The following is a 7,501-nucleotide window of genomic DNA, read 5'->3' as shown; positions in this document are numbered from 1 at the left end:
ATCGTAGCACACTTCAGGAGCCACAGGCAGAATGGTAAAATGGGCAGACACATGGAAGATGCAATTTAATGCCACCAAGTGTGAAGTGATGCACCTTGGGAGAAACAATATACAGAAGCAGCATAATCTAAGTGGTGACAAAAAATGCTAAAAATATTCAGCAGGTCTGGCAGTATCTGTAGATTTTGCAATATTTTGCTCTTATAATTTAAATGATACTATTTTCAAGGGGAGCATGAGCAGCAGGACCTGGGCTGGCAGGGCAAATAAAAAGGCAATTAAGAAAACATGTGAGATACTTGGCTTTGTGAACTAGGGGCATTAAATACAAAAACAAGGGGCAGAATTTTCCGCTTGTCGGTCAGGTAGCCCCGACTGACTCAATGGTGGGCGGGCGGCTGATTGCCGCTGGAGAAATGGGCCGCGCCACCATTTTCCACAGGCTTGACGCAGTGCACCATGGCCACTCCTGGAGAGAGGGAGGGAGGACTGAATGGACAGCAGCATGAGCAGGAGGAGAGGGGCAGGCTGCAGGAGAGGCCAGCAGGGGGGCCACTGTGCCCCCCCCGATTTTTGATGCATGCCTTACTGTCCTCCTCCAAGAGGTGTCTATCCGTCGGCACATGCTGTACCTGGAGGATGGGAGGAGAAGGGCCCCCCATGTCACCAGCCAGGTGTGAGAGGAGATGGGTGACGTTGTCAGTGCCCATGATGATGTGCGGCACACTGGCACCCAGTGCAGAAAAAGATTCAATAATTTGCTGCGCTCTGGACGGGTGAGTACCATTTTGATTTTGGCCATTTGACCCAGAAGGCAGCCTTAACTTTTGAGCCCCCCCCCGCCACACGTCTTGCTGTTGTTTCTGCATAGGGCATCTGGCGCATGCTGGGTGGGCAAATGGGTACTGACCATGCTTACATCAGCCTTAGTGGTTGAGGTGAAGAAGGATTCTTCCTGCAGCATATGTTGGTGTTTGTGGCATTTGAGTAGACTGGGGGCAACCTTCAGGGGAGGCCGCTAGACACACACTCAGAACTCCAACACATGTCATATTGATGGTAATGAGATGGTGCAAGGGGTGCCTCAAGGTGTTTTGGCCAAGTGGCATCTGCTGGCATCCGCACTGCACCTAGTTGCGCCTCCTTGCCATGGGCGCTAAGACCCGTGTGCTATTCAAAGTGATAGATGCCGAATGTGTCCAAGGTGGCCGTTGGGGGAGTGGGTTGGGACCAGCCGTGCTATTTTCTGGGGACTGATCACCAGTAGTGTGGACAGGAGCCGCTGGAGGCCTCAGATGGGCCACTGTGATTGGGGTGTGGCGTGCGTGTGCAGAGTTCATGAGCGATCAGCCCCAATAAATCCTCTCCTCTGTTTTGCAGGCAAAAAGTCAGCGCAATGCCTGGAAGCGCCAGAGGACTGGAGGTGGGCGCGCCCTCCTTCAGCGCCTCACAACCTTTGAAGAATAGGCCATGGAGCTGGGCAGGAGGCAGGAGGCCAGGGCAGACGGGGGCGGAGAGGCTGGTGTCCAGCAGCCAGGTATTTGAGGCCCACAGTCCCTTCCATTCTGTCTGCCCACCATCCAAACCACTGATGGTTGCTGCAATCATTAATGCTGAAGCAATGCTCATTCACAGACTCATTCTGACATGTGGGTCATACAGAAGGGACCCTCGTCCCCTTGAGGATTCGCGTCTCCATCACCTTCCAAAGTCACCTTATCCCATTTGTGACCACTATCACCATGGTCTAACATGCCATTGGATCGCTGCTGCACAGCCAAAGAATTATTGCATCTTAGGGGGTTTGGGACCTCCTGCATCCTTTCAGCCAGGGCGCCCCACATTACTTTGTCCAAAAGGTCCTCAGCACCTCAGCTGTGAACCTCATGGCACTCAACTTATATAAATGCCACCACGTTACTAATCCCTGCACCAAAGGGAAATGTTGCCTTCTGCCCACCCGGTCTATGCCTCTCCTAACGAAATGAAGGCCAATATTGTGACCTCTCAATCTCCTGTGATCCACAGCAAATGTCACAACTGTTTGCAATGTTTCCTCAGCCCCACAACTATCCAGGCCAGAATGCATCCAGGTCAGGTACCTCTGCACTCTCCCCTCTCCTGTGGTACATAACATGCCATGTGGCATTCCTGAGGCCATCTGAACAGCCTGACTGCATGTGCGTTTAATGGTTGGGGCTCCTCTTGACTCTTTCCCACCTCACCAATGTTCGTCTTCTTAGGGTCCTGAAGGGTGAGCGACTTATGAGCTGGGGGGGAAAGGGATGAAAGGTTGAACTGAATGTACGCTAACTGATGCAGTATCCTTGTTGTTAATTTCAGCATCACCAGCAGAGCGAGCCGCACCTCGACACCGCAGCACCCCCTCCACACCTGAGGGCCAACATGTGCAACTTGTGGCACATCATTTCAGCCAACCAGGCACCAGGGCAGACAAACACACCTCGGTGGGGACTTTACCGTCGGCTAATGTCCCGGGTCACAGTGGAGAGGGCATATCACAATTGATGGAGGAGATGGTAGGGGCAGAGAGTGCCGATGGCGCCAGCAGCCGGAGGGCTGCAGGGGTCAAGGCACATGCTGAGTCCAGCACTGATGACATACCTCTGGAGTTGTCCCCATTGCAGCAGGGGACAGGAAATGCGTTTGCATTTGGCAGATTTGCATGAGGGAATGCTTCAGATGCTCTCTGCGATGGAGGAGTCTAGGCAGAGTGCATGTAAAGGTTTGACCCTCAGGACAGAGCTCTGGCTTCCTCTAAGAGAGATTGTCAACTCTCATAGAGAGGGGCTTCAATCAAATGGAACATTTTATGATTGTATTACACTCTGACTTGCAAGCCCTCACAGCGGTACTGGCCACGGGTGGTCATTCCCAATGTGGGAGATGTTGTGGGCACCAAGCGTCGGCACTCGGTGCCCATGCATCTGCGGTGAGCAGAGAGGTCGAAAGGGACCTCAAGTCAGCGCAGCAGCTGCCTGTCATCGCTGCGAGCTCCTCTAAGGGGCTCCGGATGAGGGCAGCAGCTCCTCCGCCCCTCTGCCAGTCAATGTTTCTTCCGTTGAGGCTGTGACAACTGGGGAGATGCCAGTTCAGGAACTGGCCACACCCTCCCAGGCTGAGCCATCACAGGCTCCACGGACCAGAGGTCATCGAGGCCAATAGGACAGCAGAGTCAGCAGGCTGTCTCTCAAGTCACTCCGAGTGATGGGGCGGCACCTAGACATAGCACCCCAAAATGTAAGCGTAAGGCACCTTAGGCACTCAACGGATATGTCACTGGTGATTTTGTGTTGCCCTTAGAATAAGGACCCAAATTTTTCTTATTGCAATGGAGTGTTGTTTGCTTTTCTTTTGGACAGAATAAAGTCCACTTTTGTTATCATGGCTGAGGGTCTTTTGTTTGTGGTGCATTTTTGTTTTTCACATATTTATCATAAGTGTTTGAGTGGACATTGATTGTTCTGTACTAAGCCCTTAGTTGCAGCTGAACAGGTGGAAGATGTGGCACCTAAGTGCCACGTGTGGAAGTGCCAGGCAATGCGGTTCCTGCTGATCTATGTGTGTGGAGCTAGCTGAAGGTTCTTTGGATTAAATTGTCCCAGGTGTCCCTGCCTCCTTGGTGTAATTGCGGGTCTTCGTTGTGCCCCTCATCATCGCCCTGTGCTTCCTCATCCTCTCAGGCACTGCTGGATTCATCATGTGCAGCCTCACCCAGGGCGTCAAGGTCTTCATCGTTGACTGCATCCCCCCTTTCCAGCGCAAGATTGTGCAGGGCGCAGCAGACTACCACTATCAGAGAGACGTGATCTGGGAGGTACTGGAGTGCACCCCCGAGCGGTCAAGGCAACAGAAGTGCATCTTGAGAAGACCGATGGCTCTCTCCACTACAGCCCTTGTGGTGCCCTGGTTCCTATTGTACCGCTGCTCAGCTTCTGTTCTTGGACGGCGTAGTGGCGTCATGAGCCACCTTCACAGGAGATAACCCTTGTCATCCAGCAGCCAACCATCCAGCCGAGCCAGAGCACTGAAGAGCCCCGGCACCTGGGAGTGTCTGAGGATGTAGGCGTCGTGGAAGCTGCCTGGGAACATAGACTTGTAAAATCTGCATCCTGTGATCACACACTATCTGCACTTTCATGGAGTGGAAGCCTTTCCTGTTGATGAAGGCACCGGGCTCATCTGCCGGCACCTTGCTGGCCACATGTGTGCACCCTATAGCACCCTGGATATGGGGGAAGCCAGTAATGGCTGCGAAGCCTCTGGTTCACTGTGCCTGACTTGCCTGGTCGCAGCAGAAGTGGATGAAGGTGGATACCCGTTTGAACAGAGCGTCTGTGTCCTGCTTGACACAAGTGTGGACAGTTGATTGGGATACACTGCAAAGATCACCCACCGAGGCCTGGAAGGAGCCAGAGGCATAGAAGTGGAGAGCAACTGTGAGGTTCAGAGCTGTTGGCATGGGGTGTCCACCCACACAGTTAGGGGAGATCTCAGGGCCAATCATCTGACAGATATAGTTGACTGTCTCCCTTGAGAATCGGAGCCTCCTTCGACACTGCACCCCAGTCATATTGAGGTATCTGCTTCGCCACCTGTATACCCTGGCAGCAGGATAGTGGCGTCTTCTGTGGCCCCTTCGACCTTGGACAATCTCTTGGCCCTGCGCCCCTTGTGCCTGTGCCTGGACACCCAGAGGTGGCTCCCCTGGAGGCTGATTGTTCAGTCCTGGCCTCCTCCTTATTCTATCCCTCCCTTCCTCCTCAGGGGAGCTGCCTCCAGTGGAGAGATAGGAACCCATACCCCCAGGCTAAATGGAGCCTTACGGAAAGCTGCAGGCCCTCGAAAGAGTACTTTCTGCAGATTCGTTTCAAAGTACACAAAAAGTTCTTGGAAATCGAGGAGAACTGCTAACAATCACAGGCAACTTTTAAACACTTTCAGCAATTAAAACTTCATGGAAAACATGAACAACCCGTCTGAGTCCACCTATCCTGACATTGCATGAGTTTTATTAAAAAATCTCCTACCCGCCTGCCCATTGGGCTCGTGTGCTCACCCGAAGTTCGCACGGGCCCCTCAAAATCCAGGATAATTGGCAAGTTAAGGGCCTTAACAAGGCCTTCAATTAATGGCGGGCTGATCGCACCCGCTGACCGAAATATCGCGATGCTGCGCGCTGACATCGGCATGCTCACATGACATTTTAAGCGCTGACGTGCGGGCTCCACCACCTGCACGTTGGCCGGAAAATTCTGGCCAGGGAATTAATGCTGAACCTTTACAAATGACTGGTGAGTGGGTCTGTAACCAAAGGCTATAGATTTAAAATAATTGGAAAAAGAACTAGAGGGGAAATGAGGAGTTTTTTTCTAAACAAAGAGGGTTGTTGTGATGTGGAACACAATGCTCTGTTATCATTGTTGTGGGTCTTAGATGCGGGTGTCCATGGTTAGGATTTACAGATATCGCTGGAGGAAAGGCTGTTTGTAAACCTTACCTTTTTTTGAAAGTTATACTAACTATGTATGGTACAAGGCTTAGCATGAGGCTCTAAATAGAACTGTTTGTCAGCATATTCTGTTATCGTGTGATGTTACATCACTGATGATGTAGACAATCTATTTACATATTTAACATTAGCTCTGTATACTGCATCTCCCCTCCCAAGACTCTAATTCCATTAAATTCATTATTTACATGATCCCACATCTACCCCCGAGGTCTCTGTCTTCATCTCTGGGTCACAGAGATAAGCATTGTAGTGATTTCACCAATCTTCTCGACCTTGTTCTCAGCTCTCTTGAAGGTTGCATAGGATTCAAGTTTTCCATATTCTCTCTTGAACACTGTAGAGTATGTGAATCATCAGAGGGTATTGATTCTCTGTTCATGTTGTCTTCCTAATCATATGGGCAGTTAGTCCATTCCATTGGTAGCCTTTATCTTGTAGAAATAAGTGTACTTCTATTTCTTCTCACACTCCATTTTCAGTCGCTACAAGAATACGGATTTTGAGTTTTTTCCAGTACTTGGTCTTCTCAATTCTGATCACATGGCATAAACATGTGCGGAAGAAAAAGAAGTTGACTCCATTGTCTTTTTCCCATCAGAAGTTCTGCCTGAGCCAAACCATTCTTGATGTGGTGTGGAATGGTAGCTCAATAGTTGATATTGTCATTTCTCTTCAACAAAATTTTTACCGTTCTTACTTCTTTTTCGGCCTCTCCATTAGCGTTATGAGACAGCCGATGGTAAATGCTGAACTGTTCAAGTCCCAGAGGGTAACTTGAAATAACTGTCGCAACTAATTTTCATAATTTGTATAAATTAATTTGTATAAATTTCGAGATCCGTACCTTGAATTCAGTAATAATAAGACCACCATGTCTTATAAGTTCTTATAAAATTAAATTAAACATTTATCAATAAGAGAAATGATTTTAAATATATACATAGATCTACAATTACTACGATGATAACGTTTAAATCCCCTTATCAATCTAACTCCTAGTTATACTTTCATTAAGACAATAGTAAAACACACAGATTTTTAAAAGACCCAGGCAAAGAAACAAGATACCCTGAACAAGTCGAATTCCAAGTGAGCTTTCTTAACTTCAGTCCTTTGAGGACAGCAGCTTGAGGCATAGATGCTGAAGGCTTTTCACACACTTGAAAGATCTTAAAAATGCCTTCCCTTACACAGCGCTTGCTCCTTCTTTATACATACCTTCATCTTTGAATGCAAATACCCATTGTTTCACTATGCCTTGGACTTTATCTTTCTGATAATAAAACCCTCTCATAGCACAAAATTTTACCAGTAATCTTTGGGAATAATAAACACACTGGCTGGGATTTTCCAGCCCCGTCGCGGGCGAGGTGGCGCCCCAGCCAGAAGTCCATTGATTTGCGATGGGACCGGAAGATCGCGGTGGCAGGCAGGTATGGAAAATCCCGCCCATTGTTTCTAAACTTCACCTGGCTAGGTGACACATTTCACCCCTCCTTTGAAAACAATCTAGTCAGGTTTATTTCAAAATGCAAATATCCCCTTGACACCTATGTTTCTAAATTTCCCATGTTTACCTAATTAACATTTTAAACCTAACTTCTTCTTAGATCAAAGCACCCAGACTAGCTGCCTCTAATTCAATTAAGTCTCATACACACACACGGATACATATAGACACATAGACACATTTCACTATTATTCTATTTTACACTGAATTCCAATAACATTTTGAGAATTATTATATTTTCTTGATATTAGCTTGTGGGTACCTGGGTGAACTAGTTGTGTGGACAAATCTGGGCAGGAACTTGCCCTTGTTGGGTGGGCTTGGCGGTGGCAGTTGGGAAGCTGCCTGCCATCAGGGCTAATTAAAGCCTGTCCAGCATGAAAAACGGTTAGGCAGTGGGGAGGGTGTGGTGGTGTTGGAATGGGGAGGAGGAGGGCGAATGGGGCGAGTGCAAT

The sequence above is a fragment of the Carcharodon carcharias genome, chromosome 13 (assembly GCF_017639515.1).
Source record: "Carcharodon carcharias isolate sCarCar2 chromosome 13, sCarCar2.pri, whole genome shotgun sequence".
NCBI lineage: Eukaryota > Metazoa > Chordata > Chondrichthyes > Lamniformes > Lamnidae > Carcharodon > Carcharodon carcharias.
The sequence above is the reverse complement of the archived record's forward strand: the minus strand, read 5'-3'. Positions refer to the sequence as shown.